At 38.8% G+C, this 17,431-nt stretch overlaps 1 protein-coding gene and 1 pseudogene across 2 annotated transcripts in view; both read right to left on the bottom strand.

Moving 5' to 3' along the window:
* The window catches only part of AFG2A (AAA ATPase AFG2A), a 334,925-nt gene that overhangs the window by 37,786 nt on the left and 279,708 nt on the right, over positions 1–17,431 (bottom strand). The window lies entirely within an intron of this gene.
* LOC102747693 (eukaryotic translation initiation factor 4B pseudogene) lies at positions 78–3,007 on the bottom strand (annotated as a pseudogene).

Consider the following 17,431-nt stretch of genomic DNA (forward strand, 5'->3'; position numbering starts at 1 on the left):
GTCTGGCCAGTGGTTTATCAATCTTATTAATTCTTTCAAAGAACCAACTTCTAGTTTCGTTGATCTGATCTACTGTGTTTCTGGTTTCTAATTCATTGATTTCTGCTCTAATTTTAATTATTTCTCTTCTAATGCATGGCTTAGGCGTCGTTTGTTGCTTTTTCTCTAGTTCTTTAAGGTGTAGAGTTAGTTGGTGAATTCGGGATTTTTCTATTTTTTTGAGGGAGGCTTGGATGGCTATGTATTTCCCCCTTAGGACCGCCTTTGCAGTATCCCATAGGTTTTGGACCGATGTGTTTTCGTTCTCATTGATTTCCATGAATTGTTTAAGTTCTTCTTTGATTTCTTGGTTGACCCAAACATTCTTGAGCAGAGTGGTCTTTAGCTTCCAAGTGTTTGAATTTCTGCCAAATTTTTTCTTGTGATTGAGTTCCAGTTTTAGAGCATTGTGGTCGAGGCAGAACATCTTGTACTACCATGACCACTGGTTAGGACTAATTGATGATTATCACAACATTAAACAAACAATTCCACCCAGAGCTCAGATTCTTTAGGAATGTAGGTTTGGCTCATGCCAATAGACTCTGCTTTATCAATACTACAAAATATCTATCTAGCTTTACTGATAACCAGACTGGTTTTCAAACAAAAACCAGGATCAGTTTTAAGTAGTCAAATATAGTAGTTCTTGAAATTATGTGTTATAATGATAATAATAATTCAATTATTTCTCATTTTTATTGTGTTTTTCATCTCTTTTCTTATTTATTTTAGAACTGAAGTCTAGAAATTTGAATCATAGTTTCCTAGCCAGCTGAAAAGGCAGAAACCTAGAAGTTATGTCTGATTTCTCCATTTCTCTCACCTTTCCCTTTTTCTGTTTTCTTTTTTTAATTTTATTTTATTATGTTATGTTAATCACCATACATTACATCATTAGTTTTTGATGTAGTGCTCCATGATTCATTGTTTGCATATAACACCCAGTGCTCCATGCAATACGTGCCCCCCCCTTTTTTTTTTCAGGAGATAGTGAGTTTTATTATCTTGTCTGGATAGAGGTTTGATTTGTTCTCAAATGTTCCAAGGTGGAGAGACTAGGAGAAAGCATAGGATGCAGAGGTCTATTCGGTGTAATCTCCTTCATTCTCATCTTCGCCATTAATAGAGAGAGCAGTATATTTGCTTGCAGAACTGAACTTGGAAGCTGGATTTTCTTCAGGTTTCTTTGGCTCAGGTGCAGATCGGGAGTCTTGATCCTTTTTGCCATCTTTCCTATCGGACTCCTTCTAGTGGTCTTTGTTCCCTCCATCTCCTGGACCACGGCCGGAGTTCCCACTTTGGCCTTTTGGGACACTCACCCCATCTACTTTGTTTTCATCTCTCCTTGCTGGTCCTTCCTCAGGTGGCTGAGCTGGAACTACTTTCCCCCACCACTTGTAGGGGACTGCTGCTCTGTGTCTGAGCTCTGAGATCGAGCAGGAGGGTTAGAACTTCACTTCACCCAAGCATTCTCCTTTGGTGGAGGGGCTGGCATTAACTTCAGAGGCTGTTCAGATTTGGGAGGCTTAGAAGTTGGCGAGTGACAGTCTTCCTCTTTATTGGGTGCTTCGTTTTCTAGAGACTTCTCACTCTCTCTCCTTCGTGCATTTCTGCCAGATGTGGCAGAGGTCCCAGTCTGTGATGACTCACTTCCTGTCCTGGACCGTTCCCCGTTTCTGAGTCTCTTCACTTCGCCAGCTTGGGTGTCTCTCCCGGGGCCGTCGTTCTAGTTTTGGCTCATCCAGCTGGCGTTGCAGCTTCTCCTGCTCCTTCTGCAGCTGCTCTTCTACTTCTCACTCTCTAGCAGCTGTGTCAACAGGCTTTGCCCCTCCAAAGATAGAGGCTGCTCGACTGGACTGGGAGGTGCTAGCAGAGGAATCATCTTCCTTAGGAGTATTCCAAGGCTTTAGATTCAGTTTGGTTCTTTTGGGGGGGGGGACCTCTATCATCACGCCTATAGTCATCCCGAGAGTAATCATCTCTGGAGCTCCATGACCGATTGTCTCGTCTGTCATATCTGTCTTCATAGCAGTCCGCACCTCCTCTGTAGTCATCATCCCTACAGTATCCACTACCAAATGCTCTTCTGCCACTGCCTATCCTGGAATCGTAGCCTCTGTCATACTCCCTGCTGCCTTGGTCATCATAGCGATCCCGGCCCCCATATCGATCCATATCTCAGCGTGGGCCATCACGATACCCGTCCGGATACCCATCATGGTATCAGTCTGAATCATAATGATCTCGATACTTGTCTCCAAAGCTATCATCACCTCTCCTTGGCAGGTAGTCATCAAAGCTATCTGTGGCAGGATGGGCCCTCCAGTCTGTATCTGTTTTGTCAGAATCCCAATTTCTATCTCGGCCAAAAGAACGATCATCCCTGTCTGTATCCTGTGTTTGATCAGCAATGTCCACTTGAATTCTCCTGTTACCTAGAGACTCTTTGTTGAGGCTCAGGGCACTGAGCAAAGAATCCAGGTCCTCAAACTCAGCATAACCAAAATCTTTCAACCTCTCTGGATTGCTGGGTTCATGTGGTAAACGCACTGCACTGATATTTAATCCTCTAAAGAATTCCTTAATGGATTCTTCTGTTACATCATAGGGCAGGTTCTATAGAAAAGCAGTATAGGGTGGTGATTTCGGAAGATGGCTCCAGTCGATATTGGGTTCCCGAGCAGCCCGTGGAGCAGTGGGCAGGATAGAATGGTCAGTTGGAGGTGCCCTATACACGTCGTCATCATTACTGTGCCAAGTGGTTGAAACATCTCCTTCCAGGTTATCTGTTTCATCAGCCCAGCTGACTGGTTTGGGGACATAGGTGCTTCCTCCCCTAGTCCCTCCATCCTCAGCCAGGAAGTCTGTTAGGGAGATAGTTTTCCCCTTCTTATTCTTCTTTTTTGCTGAGGCCGCCATGTTGGGAGAGGGAATACATGCCCTCTTTAATACCCATCACCAGACTAACCCATCCCCCCCCTCCCCTCTAGAACCCTCAGTTTGTTTCTCAGAGTCCATAGTCTCTCATGGTTCGTCTCCCCCTCCGATTCCCTCCCCTTCATTTTTCCCTTCCTACTCTCTTCTTTTCTTTTTTTTAACAACAAAAAAACCCAAAACAAAACAAAACAAAAAAACCTCTACTTTGACTTGATGAAATACTAATCAAAGGCAAATAGGAACATGAAGTGTCAGTGCAGAAAGTAAGTCATAAATACTATGGCCCCATTGCCAGGTGCAGAAATTATGAGTGTAGCCTTTATCACTTTGCCCTTGCTTATAGCTATTAGCTATAGTATGTAAAAAAAATCTTACTCCATTCATTTTTATTTTCCTCTTTTTAAATGATACTTTGTCATTAGTTTTTCTTCTATCCTCTTCCTTTTTCTAACTATTGTATATAGAGGATACTAGTGATAGTTAAATTTACAATTTAATCCCTAAGTTATAGCATTTTTGTTGTTGCTGTCATCAAATGATCCTCTATTGAAATATTTTCCTTTGTAGTTCTTAACTAGCTGGGCATTCTACTGCACCACTCTTGATGTCATGAGGGTGGTGGCTATCAACATTGCAGCCCATAGATCTCTTTAATGGTTCCAGAGAATTCTCTGGCTAAAGATTGGTGTTGCATCTATCAGGCAATGTTGACAATCTCATCAAAAATGATATTTCCACTGTGCTTAATGTTTTTCTGCTTCGTTCTGTCCTTGGTGGTTCCTTGAGGGTTTTGATAATCAGGGCAGAGGCAGAAGGTACCACTTTAATCTGGGCCTGTCTGTTCTGAATGGTCAATTTCAGTATTATCCTTCCAATCACTGGTTGCCTTGGAGATGTCATTACCAACCTTTTCTGGAGACAGACCCAGGGGGCCAATTTTGGGGTAGGGCAGATGCGGCACCAGCTTCCCCACTGGTGCACCTCAGGTATATGACTTTGATCTTATTGGGGTCAAACCTGGGTGGCATGGTGGAGGCACCTGGTGTCAGATGAGCCCAGATTCGGGATGACCAAAGAGAGTTGTACCTGGGCTTCCAAGTCAAAAGCCAAAAGATCTAAGTTATAGCATCTTGCAAGGAGACAGGCAAGATGGAATCATGATGGAGCCATATAAAGAACAGGAATGACTAGGAGGTTATAGACTTAGAGAATAATGGTCACACAGTATCACTTCTGAATGCTATCTTTAGCTGGGGAGGGCAGAGTACATTTACAGTTGTTTACAGAACAACAAGATATTATGTTTCACATATGGAAGTATGGGAAGGTAAGTGTGCCTAATCAGTGCATTCAAGAATAGAATATATACACTGATCAATTATCTATGGCCTATCTCACAACATTTTCCTTTTCTCTGGGAAATACCTCTGAAATTAGTCTTCAAAGGTATGACCTTATTCCCCTATCAGAATTATTAGTTAAGAGGCAGACACATGACTCCAAATGAGCCAAACAGATTCTTTCTCCAGGGACTTTGGACCTGAGAGAAACAAAGAAAAGTTGAGGGTAGATGATTCATTTACAGCTGTAGGGCAGTTACAATTTCTGTTGTTGAGGATTGTGGAGTCCTTCTAGTCCCTGACAGTCCAAAGTCCTATTCCTTAAATCCTGAGATATAGTTTATTTTGAAAATATTCTTTGTTTTGGCTTAAGTCAATTCTCACTGGTATCTTTTACTTACAACAAATAAAAACTTAACTACCATATGTGTGTGTATATATATTTTTAAAGATTTTATTTATTTATTTATTTATTTATTTATTTATTTATTTATTTATTTATTTTAGAGAGAGAGGGAGAGAGAGAATCTTAAGCAGGCTCCACGCTCAGTGGAGCCCAACATGGAGCTCAATTTCATGACCCTGACATCATGACCTGAGCTGAAATAAAGAGCCCAAGGCTTAACCGAATGAGCCACCCAGGCGCCCCTTAACTACTATATTCTTATACTTGTTGATACAGAAATACCATTTGTCCAGTCTTCAGGCTGAAAATATTAAGAGTCAGTTTTGATGCTTGACTTTTACTTCTTGTTATTCATCAATTACTAACTTTTATAATTGTTGAATTGACTCTTGTCTTCTTTTTTTTTCATTTACACTGTCTTCTTTCTACTTTATGCCACTCTTACCTTCTAGTAGCTTCCTGACTAGCCGTCTTGTTTCTAGACTAATTTTCCAAAATCATAGCTCTCATTATTACTTCAAAAATCTTCAAGTTCTTTACTGCTTACCTGGTAAATGATAGGCTTCCAGAATGTGCATATTCTGGACTCCCTACAAAATATTCCTTATCAACCTTTAGAGCCTTATCTCCAAACACTGGACAGCCCATTTCTCAGTATGCCTAGGCTCTATTGAATCACATATACTTCTTTGTTTCTGCCTCTGCATAAAGTGCATTCTCTCCTATACCCTCATAAAACTATGCTTATCTTTTAAAGGCTCATCAAAATGTTACTTCTTCCATGAAGGCTTTTCTGATGTTCCCCCACTGGATGTGTTCTCTATTTCCTTTAGAATTTCATTGCATTTATTTCCCTTTCTGGACTTCCTACTTGGCTCTCGTAATTCTCTTCACCATTTATGTTGAAACTTTTGTGATCTTTTTCTTCAGTGAGGGTTAGATTTCATCTGGAAGCCTCTAGAGGCAAGCTGAATTTTTCCTCCTGTTCCACATGGACTGCCTGCTCTCTAGCCTTGCAGCACAGTGTTCATCCTAAGACTTTCCATTATTATTCTTTCCATGTCTTCCCATTTCTTGAGTTATTCCTTTGTTTAGCTGGCATACAACCTTAAATAACTTTGTAAAAAACAAGTACATGTTGAGTCCCTTCTAGACTATTATAAAATGCCTTTATTCAATCCTCACGTTTCTAAAGTTTGGTTTGGTATATAATGCTAAGTTAAAAATCATTTTCCTCAAGTTTTTGAAGGAAATCTTCCATTGTCAGTACCTTTGTCTTCTCCCAACCATCCCCTCCCCCATCCCACTCCCATTTACTAAACATTCAAAACCATTCTAAAGGAACAATGGATATCCAAGGAAATTAGAATTTAAGGACATAGGCTTTGGAGTCACATTGGGTTTAAATATTGATTTCACTAGATGTTAATTGTGAGACCTTGAAAAAGTTACTTTAAGCTATAGTCTTCTCTTCTGTAAAATGAATATACTAATTTTGTACCTTAGAGGGTTGTTCTATTAAATTAGATATCTTATGTAAAGTACTTATTATTATGTCTAGCACATAGTAAGTACTCAACAAAATTGTGGCAAACATTCCTAATATTATTAATATATTACCTTAGTATTTAACATACAGCCAATAAAAAAACTGGTGGCTATGCATTTATCTACCATATTTTCCCCAACAAAAATGATTTATAACCTAATTCAAGTAGAAGTCACTGTGAGTGGCCTAGGAGGCTTATAGTTTATGTATCTTTATAAACTTCTACAGGTGGGTATGCTCCCCTTCTAGTTGTAACTTGTCTCTAATTCCTGAAGTTCCAGCTCTTCTGGAGCATTTTCCAGAAAATAACTGAAACTGATAAGTGAGGGTCTAATGTGAGAGGACTATCTGCAAATCAATGCAGGGGTGAAATAGCTAGGCAGTGCTCAGTCACTGTGGCCTTGCCTCCTGGGAGCCATGTATTGCTGGGTTCCACCAGCAGGAATTCATTAGTGTCATCAACTTTTGATAACAAAAGGATCCTCACTTAATTTTTTAAATTAAAAAAACCACAAAAGATGGATATTTTAAACTGTTTCTACAGGTGGAAAGCCAGGAGATGGTAAAAAAGAGCTGAAGACACCTATCTTCAAGCCATCCCAACTATTTTCTTGCCAAGTTGGGAAGGTATAATTTTTCTTAAAGGTATATCTAAGTAATGCTTTGACCTTGAAATAGCCCCTAAATGGTTTTTTTTTTTTTTCTAGAGTGCTACAGTCACTCTCCAGCATTGTGCTGCAGTAGACTATAACGATATCATCAACTGTGCTAAATTTGGGTATATTCTATTACTGATGTAGACATAACTCTGCTTTTTCACAGGTGTCACAAAAAAGTCCTTAGAGAAGGACCAAGGGATAAAAATGATGGACTGCTCTGCTGATTTTCACATGTAACTTATTTTCATAGTCTTCAAGATAAAAACCCACCCTCTGCGTTGAAATAGTAACCTGTGCATCTGCTTTTTAGGTTGAGCATAAAAAGATAATAATATCTCTGTGATTCAGGGTTTTCTAATTGTACTTGTACTTCTAAATGTAACCTGATCAAGTTTCAGGTTAAAATAATTTGTCTGCCAAGATATGCACTTGCTCAAGGTTTTAATTCTTCAAAATTACAGGTGGAATTTTTTTAAAATGTTATGTTCCTCTTTTAATTTCATAAGCTATGTTTTCTGCATTATTTAGTTGAAAAATCTAAAAGGAATAGATGAATGGGAAAGCAACATGAACTTAAATTCTTTGATGCACACAGCAAAAAAGATTTACAGTTATATCTTCATTATATTTCCATATTTACAAATAAATATTAAAAATTAACCAGTTCTGAAAATGTTTGGTTAGGGGGGGACCCCTGGGTGGCTCAGTCGCTAAGTGTCTGCCTTCGGCTCAGGTCATGATCCCAGGGTCCTGGGATCAAGCCCCACATCAGGCTCCCTGCTCGGCAGGAAGCCTGCTTCTCCCTCTCCCACTCCTCCCCTGCTTGTGTTCCCTCTCTCGCTATGTCTCTGTCAAATAAATAAATAAAATCTTTAAAAAAAAATGTTTGGTTAGGGACTACCCTTCCTCACAGAAAGTATGCAGGCAATGAAGTTGGTATTTTTAATACTTGCCAATTATAAATCATTTTTAGACAGAAAAGCTATTGCTATGCTTGTTTTATATTTTCATGGTATGCAGGCAGATTCAAACCCGATGTCATGGGCATCCCATAATGACCACACTATACAAAAACTCAAATTCTCATAGCACTAAGTTATGTTTTTATTCTTTAATTTCATCTTTTAGTTTTATTTACCAGAGGAGATTATATCTGGAAAGCTATTTAAAACTATAAATCTGTCAACAGTTGCTTTTACAGGAGTGACATGGGAAAAAGAAAGGATAGCATTAAGAGGGACAAAGGATGTATTACAAGGAACACTTGAGATGTAGGACTTCCCACCCCAAATACAGTGTTATTTGGATGCTCTATGTTTGCCTTAGCTCATGCTTACAAGGGAAACGAAATATGAATCACTAATTTCAAATTGAAAAATGCCAGGAATGTAAAAATTGGAGGTTCCAACTTTTATTTGAAACTGAGGCAAAGACATTTTGTTAAAAACAAGACTGACAGGTGCACACTTGTCAAGATGGAATTTTAGTGGCATTTCACATTTACCCAGACACATAACCTCACTATGTAAGCAATGCTACATCAATATTCTGCTTCTTGAGTTCATAAAACTCACAGGTGCTCAGGTTATAATTCTGAGAAATAATAGTGAAATAAGTCATGTGTTCAGTAGTTTTAGCTAGAGTAATAATTTTTAAACTGCTCTACAGAATCTCTAATGTGCCCCAGAAATAACAGCAGGAGGAGTCGGGAAAGGTATATAGGTGGGACAGGCCCCAATCAAAACAGATTCTTTCGTATCTTTTTTATATAATAGTCTTTCCACACAACATTTTATTTGAAGGAGGGGAAAAATGTTCTGCTACTAAAATCTTTTGGAAAATACTCATCTTTAGTTTCAAAAATGATAGAAAAAACTAACATTGAATTCTAAAATAAAGCTTTCATGGAGAAATATAGTCCTGGATTGGAATGAGGAGGTGGAAAGAACATATGATCATTTCTTGAAACAATATTTTGCTTTTATAATTTCTAAGTGTAGCTAATGTAATCTTCATGTACTAGTCTTTTTAATTACTTATTCGCAATTAGAAAGCAAAGTCAGCTAGATAGTGCCAACCTGGTAAGAATGCCTTTTCCTTGCCAGCTTATATAAAGAAGCTTAAAAACTTTTTTGTTTTTTTTCCCCCTGGAACTTCTCCTCAACATCATCCTGGGAATTCCCTTCACCACTCTCCTATGTTTAACTGCTTACTTATTTCCTGGATGCCACGTCTTTTCCTTGTTTTTGGTGGAACACATCCCCAGTAGCTTCCCAAAAAGGGGTACATGGAAATAAATTTGTTTTAGATCTTGCATGTCTGAAATGTATTTAGTTCATCTTCACATTTGACTTCATAGTTCGGCTAGATATAGAACTCTAGGTTGGAAATCATTTCCCCTCAGAATTTGGAGGGTAGCTCTCCTGTCTTATGGCTTCTACTGCTGCTATAGAGGAAAGCCAAGGCAATGCAAATTCTTGGTCTTTTGTATATGATGGGTTGGGGCTGGACACTTGGTAGAGTCTTTCAATATAGAAACATATGTTCTTCAATTCTTAGAAAGGAATTCTGACAGTTTTTTCTTCTCTGATTTTCTGTTTGCTCCGAGACTACTGTTAGTCATCTGTATCCATTTCTCCAATTCTCATCTCTGTCTTTTTGTTTAATTTTCTGGGAGACTTACTCAATTTTTTCTTCCAGTTCTTCTACTGCATTAAAAAAAATCTTACCTGAACATTTAAAAATTTGAATTAAAGAACAACTGAATATTCTTTTGTAGAGCCCGTGGTGCTTGTTTCATGCTTGTATTTTTTATCATCCCTCTATTTCCCGTGTTTGTTTTAGAGTGTCTTTCATATTGGAAGCTTTCTTCAAATATTGGTGATCCCTAGTTTTCCATTCATATTTAGGAATGAGGCACTGAAATTCTAATTGGAAACTGTGTGTGTGATGAGGCTTGTCAGTTGGTGGTCTGTACTTTGTAATTCTCCCAAATGTAAGGATCTGCAGAGCTGCTCTTTTAGACTCCAAAGAACAATCTTCCAATCATCTGCCTGTCTGACACCATGACAGGGGCAGAGCAAGGGAAGGGGCTTGGAAGTCTTAGCATGAAGTATATCACTTGTCATTTAATACTTTGTTTTTGGGGCGCCTGGGTGGCTCAGTTAAGCGTCTGCCTTCAGCTCGGGTCATGATCCCGGGTCCTGGGATCGAGCCCCACATCGGGCTCCCTGCTCAGCGGGAAGCCTGCTTCTCCCTCTCCTACTCCCCCCTGCTTGTGTTCTCTCTCTTGGTGTGTCTCTCTCTGTCAAATAAATAAAATCTTAAAAAAAAAAACTTTGTTTTTGATTTGACACATTACCTTTCCCCTCACCCTCATATGGAACTGGTTGCCTTTGTGTCCAGAACCTCTGTAGTTGAACTTTTCTAAAAAAATAAAGCTCCACTTTTCTATTGGGGATTGTCTCCTGTCTATGATTTCTTGGGTCTTTCTTGACTTCTGTTGCAGCACTCAGCTGCTTCTTACTGGTTTCTCTTGCCTGTAGGTTTCAGCATTCTCTAATCTGCTCATTTATTGTCCAGCTTCAAAAATTTAATTTATATTTTCATCTGCTATCATCTTCTTCCTCATTCTCTTTGTCATTACTGGTTTATGCCTTTCTTATTTTTTACTTTCATTTTAGTATAGTTTTAGAAGGGAACTGATATAAATGAGTGTGTTCAGGTTACCATGTTTGTTTTTTTTAAGATTTTGTTTATGGGGCGCCTGGGTAGCTCAGTCGTTAAGCATCTGTCTTCGGCTCAGGTCATGGTCCCAGGATCCTGGGATCGAGCCCCATATCGGGCTCTGCTTGGCGGGAAGCCTGCTTCTCCCTCTCCCACTTCCCCTGCTTGTGTTCCCTCTCTCGCTGTGTCTCTCTCCATCAAATAAATAAAATCTTAAAAAAAAAAAGATTTTATTTATTTATTTGACAGAGAGAGAGCACAAGCAGGAGGAACAGCAGGGGGAGAGGGAGAAGCAGGCTCCCCGCAGAGCAGGGGGAGCCCGAGGTGGGACTCAATCCCAGGACCCCAGGATCATGACCTGAGCAGAAGGCAGTTGCCCACCAACTGAGCCACCCAGGCACCCCAGGTTACCATATTTAATGAAAAGTTTCATGATTTTGTTTAATAATGTTCAGACAGTTTCTACAGGTCACCCCATAACATTCAACACACCTGTGTCTCAGAAGTCAGCACGCAACATACAGAGCTACCTGCATGCAGGACCATGCCAGCATTCTGTATCTTGTGGCCTGGACATCAATTTCTGAAGTACTTAATGGCATTACGAAGATAGGCTGTTCTGAATGTTTAACATTTAAAATTAGTATCTGTCATAAAATAGATATGCATATCGAAGGGGAAGTCTCTATGCCTCCAACACACACAATCACTGTAAAAGGGGGGAAATCGGAGGGGGAGATGAACCATGAGAGATGATAGACTCTGAAAAACAAACTGAGGGTTCTCGAGGGGAGGGGGGTAGGTGGATGGGTTAGCCTGGTGATGGGTATTAAAGAGGGCACGTTCTGCATGGAGCACTGGGTGTTATACACAAACAATGAATCATGGAACACTACATCAAAAACTAATGATGTAATGTATGGTGATTAACATAACAATAAAACATTTTTAAAAAAACTATTCCTAATTGATATGTCTCTTACAACTGATGGCATCGTAGAATCAAGGATATGAGGTAGTACCTATTTGAAAGGGTTGTTAGAAGACACAGATAAAATAATGCTTACAAAATCTTAAGTAAGAACAGTGGCAGAGAGATACTATGTGCTTATATTTTAGTTGCTCTTACTAGTTTTTCCAGCATGCTTCTGCATGATGAAATACTTTCCCACTAAACTTCTTCTATGATTCTGTTAAGATAGGTTAGTATGTTAACACATCATAAAGTATATAAAATCACCAGACAGCACATAATGAGTTGCTGGTTTATTATTTTTTTTAAATATGTATATGTATAAATAGTTGCTGTTTTCTGAAAAAAGTGAGATGAGAGTCAGTATGAAGTTCACAGCATCTGGACCCATGAGGCACTTAATTTTTCATTTGGTCATTTATTCTTTTATTTAAAAAAGTTATAAAGCTTCTCTTAAGTGCTTAAGCTCTGGGGATACAAAGATATGATATAAATCCTCTCTTAGGGAAGCTTACAATTCAGCAGTTGCAGATGACTATGATGCAGGGCGTTGAGTGGCCCATGCAACAGAAGTCATGACGTTCGTAATGGCTGATTTGGTTATACTGATTCTGGGGACATATTTAATAGTATAGTGCTGAAAGTTACATACTGAGAGTATCATATTTCTATAAACCAGGGGGATATGACTTCAGTTTAGAGCCCATGAAAGAAGGAATTCTTTGTCAAAAGGCACGTAAACATCTTTCTTTTTGCCACGGCATCCAGCTGAATGCTGGTCTGAAGGCAGGATGTGGCCACCAAAGAGAGCACAGATACAGACACAAGGTTTCAATCAGAAGAGACAGAGCTGTATAGCACCATACAGGCATGACCAGCATTTTGATGTACAAACTGGAGAAACAAAGCCTTTTTTTGAAACTAATTTTTAAGGGCTCTATTCTTAAAGGCTACATTGAGGAAGCACACATTCTAGGACTTTGCAATAACAGCCCTGAAATAAGAAAAGGACTTGTGGACACAGTATGAGATAATAGCACCAAGACATGTGGTTGAGATGAGAAAGTGAACCAGAATATTTCCCACAGCCGTACTGCAGGAATGAGAAACTATCAGAAACTATTACAAGACAGATATGTCAGTAAAATCTGCTGGAGCTTTATTATACTGTATATGTTATTTTCAGTAACTTTTCCCATCATCACCAAGTGTTAAACTGAGGAACCCATTTTAGCTTGAAGTTGCCAAAATAAACTGGCCTGGGTGGATCCTAACTCATTAGTTTCTCAAAACCAGTTATAGCTACTTTTACTGATTCTGTCTTAACAAAGGTTTAAAAAACCAAAAATCCAGATATGAAAAAAAAATGTACAAGGTATTATGGGATACAGAGTATGGGTATCTAATCTGGGCTGGAGGTGATCAGAAATGACTTTCTGGGGGCACCTGGGTGGTTCAGTCACTAAGTGTCTGCCTTTGGCTCAGGTCATGATCCCAGGGTCCTGGGATCGAGTGCTGCATTGGGCTCTCTGGTTGGCGGGGAGCCTGCTTCTCCCTCTCCCACTCCCCCTGCTTCTGTTCCCTCTCTCGCTGTTTCTCTCTGTCAAATAAATAAAATCTTAAAAAAAAAAAAAAGACTTTCTGGATCTCAGTTGAGTGGCTACAGAAGATTCAATTGAAAGTTGGATGAAGTTGCAGCTATATAAGAAAATGTTCTAAATATCCTTGTATTCCTCAACCAGTAAGATAAATTTATCCCCATTTCAGAGGTGGAGAGAATGTATCCTTTAAAACAAGGGAGGCAAAAGCAGCTCTATAGGTGACAGGCAAGGGGGAAGCAAAGCATAGTACTTTAAAGACAACGTGTTACACAGGGAATAAAACTGATAGCAGGCGAATCTTCAATGCTTAATATGCTAATGTAAATGAATGTTGTAATAAGGTCCGCAAATGAAGTCCAAGGGTCTCTTCAGAGAAATAAGGGAAGAAATTGAACAATCCTAAGCAAAGCCTAATGGTCTCCAGATGAAAGAAACAATATTTCTTAGAGTTTTGCTTAAGATCACCAGTCCTTAAACAAAGCTTCTAAATTACTCATTAAAAAATGCAAAAAGATAAATCTAGATTATAAATCACATTCTGCTCTTGTACTAACTTCCACTTGGCACCTGTTAGTTTCTTAATGTAGGCAACAAGACCTGGCAAAGAAACATCCATTTCTGGTCTGGTCTTCACTTATCCCTTGCCTTGCCTCATATCACTAAAAGAATTTTGATTTTATACTGTAAAAAGGAAAGCAGTAGGGAAGTCAACCAACATGGCAACATAGGAGGTTCCTGAACTTCTCTCTTCCTGCAGATACACCAAATGTATACATGTGGAGCATTCCTCTATGACAGACTCCTATACATTGGGCAAATAAGAAAATATATTGAAATGGGTAGGAAAGCTGACAGGCACTCTTGCTAAAAACTCTCTACTCCTGGCACAGCACCATACAATCTGGAGAAACCCCCCCCAACTCTCAACTTCTCCCTGAGGAGTGAAGGGTTTGGACCACATTCTAGGGCCCCACCTGAAGACTGGGTCCCCAAAACATCTAGCTCTGAAAGCCAACAGGGTTGGCATACATGAGACCCATAAGATTATAGCAAACAAAGACACAGTGCTTCATGGGTGGATGAGCACTTATTGCAGCTCTCCCCCCAGGGCTTAGCACAGAGGGAACAGACAAAAATGCACATCTTCTAGTCTTTCTCTGAAAGGGGTCTTAATGTATACTTTACAAGCTGCTGCCTTAGGGTCTGGCATCTAATTATAGCATGAATTTAGGGTAGGCTGCAATCCCTGGGGGAAGCCGGCAGACATTTCCCTGCCTTCTCTTTCTGGCTTGCCCAAACAATAAAACCAAGTTGCCAGTATCTCCCTGGAAGGACCTAGTACACATCTGGTGACCCAGTTCCGAACTACCAGAAAGAGAAATTAAGAAAACAATCTCATTTATAATGGCTTCAAAAAGAATAAAATACTTAGGAATAAATTTATCCAAGGAGATAAAAAACATCTGTACACTGAAAACTATGACAGTGATGAAAGAAATTATAGAAGACACAAGTAAATGGAAACATATTCCATGTTGTGGACTGAAAGAATTAATATTCTTGAAGTGTCCATACTACCCAATGTGATCTACAGATACAGTGCAATCCCCATCAAAATTCCAAGGGCATTTTTTCACAGAATAGAACAAATAATCTTATGATTTGTATGGAACCACAAAAGATCCTGAATAGTCAAAGTAATCTTAAGAAAGAAGAACAAAGGGGCGCCTGGGTGGCTCAGTTGGTTAAGCATCTGCCTTCGGCTTAGGTCATGATCCCAGGGTCCTGGGATCGAGTCCCACATTGGGCTCCCTGCTCAGCAGGGAGCCTGCTTCTCCCTCTCCTGTATCACACTTCTGATTTCAAATTATATTACAGAGCTATAGTAATCAAAACAGCATGGTATTGGTATAAAAACAGACACATAGCTCAATAGAACATAACAGCCCAGAAATATACCTGTGCATATGTGGTCAATTAATTTTCAATAAAGGAACCAGAAATGGGAAACATTGGGGAAAATAGTGTCTTCAAATGGTGTTGGGAAAACTGGGTATTCTCATGCAAAAGGATGAAACCCAACCCTTATCTTACACCATACACAAAAATCAACTCGAAATGGATTAAACACTTGAACATAAGATGTGAAACTATATATAAAATCCCTAGAAGAAAACATAGGGAGTAAGCTCCTTGACACTGGTCTTTCTTGGTGATGATATTTTGGATTTGATAACAAAGGCAAAGCAAACAAAAGTAAAAATAACAACTGGGACTACATCAAACTAGAAAACTACTGCATAGCAAATAAAACCATCGGACAATGAAACAGCAACCTATGGAATAGGGGAAAATATGTGCAAACCATATTTCCAAAAAGGGGTTAATATCCAAAATATACATGGTACTCACATAACTCAATAGCAAAACAAACAAACAAACAAAACCCCAAATAACCCAATTTTAAAAATGGGCAAAGGACCTGAATAGACATTTTTCCAAAGAATACATACAAATAGCCAACAGGTAAATTAAAAGGTCCTCAACATCACTAATCAGGGAAATGCAAAGCAAATCACAATGAGACATCATGTCACACCTGTTAGAACAGCTATTATCAAAAAGATAAGAAATAGCAAATGCAGGTAGAGATGTGGAGAAAAGGGAACCCTTGTGCATTGCTGGTGGGAATGTCAACTGGTACAAGCATTATGGAAAACAGTATGGAGGTTCCTCAAAAATTTAAAAGTGCAACTACCATATGATTCAGGACTCCCAATTCTGGGTATATAGCCAAAGAAAATGAAAGCATTATCTTGAAGAGGTACCTGTACTCCCATGTTCTTTGCAGCATTAATTACGATGGCCAAGGTGTAAAAACAACCTAAGTGTCCATCAACAGATGAATGGATAAATACAATGTGGGGTGTGTGTGTGCGCATGTACATACATATACACACAATGGAGTATTATATAGCCTTAAAAAAGGAAATCCCACCATTTGCAACAACATGGATGAACATGGAGGGCATTATGCTAAGTGAAATACATGAGACAAAGACAAATATTACATGGTATCACTTACATGTGGAGTCTAAATAAATATAAATAGATAAAAAGTAAATTGAACTCTGAAACAGAGAATAGAAAAGTGGTTGCCAGGGGATGGAGAGTTGGGGAAAGAGAAAGAAGTGAGTAAAAGGCTACAAACTTTAAGTAATGAGACTAATAAAAGGTCTGAGGATCTAATGTATACCATGATGACCAGAGTTGATAAAACTATTGTATAACTGAAATTTGCTAAGATAGTAGAAGCTAAATTTTCTCACATATACACAAAAAAAGTAAATATGTGAGGAGATGGATGTGATAATTAACTTGAAGGAGGAGTCTCCTTTCACAATATAGATCAAACCATCATATTGTACACTTTAAATATCTTATAATTTTGTTAATTATGCCCCAGTAAAGCTGGGGGGAAAAAAAAAAAGGAAAGCAGGAGAGGGAGAGTAGAAAAAACAAAGGTGAATGTTTATGGTCTATACTAAACTCCAAGTGACAGCTTGTCTGCTATTGCCACTCAAATGTAACTGTGTATTTAGTTCTCCTGCCAGGCTTTCATTCTCTGGAGTTGTTGTAACATGCAGGGCATGACCTAGTCTATGGGCATTTTTAGCAGTGTAATGAAAGGCACTAGTTTACTCTATGACTCTAATAAGGTAGCTTTGTTAATTCTGGGAAACTTGCATGATATGAAAAATAATTTGGTTTCTGCTGTTTGAAGTTCTAATTTCTGTGATCTGTTTATGGTCTGGATATACAGGTGAACATATACGTACATGTGCTATGGTAACAGAACACTCCACAAAATATAGGTAAAGCTAAGTCCATGTAACAAGAAAAATTACCTTAGATTGCTCTGTATTACTTTACATAGTATTTTGTTATAAGGTCTTTTTTTGTGTGTCACCAAAAAGAGATTGCTGAATAAATAAAGGGATACACTAGTACTCATTTGGAAACAGAAATCTTCAGATTAACTGTAATATCTGACTTTACCTAAGATAATTAATTTTCATTTTCATACTAATTCATTTTTTTTGAAATAAAAGGACTCTTTCAAATCTCTGTCTTTATAAGTCCTTTCTTCCTTAAGAGTATGGTTTCAAATATTGTTCATCCATCTAATTTCATTCCT

This window comes from Leptonychotes weddellii, chromosome 2 (assembly GCF_054177405.1).
Source record: "Leptonychotes weddellii isolate Sample4059 chromosome 2, ASM5417740v2, whole genome shotgun sequence".
Taxonomy (NCBI): Eukaryota; Metazoa; Chordata; class Mammalia; order Carnivora; family Phocidae; genus Leptonychotes; species Leptonychotes weddellii.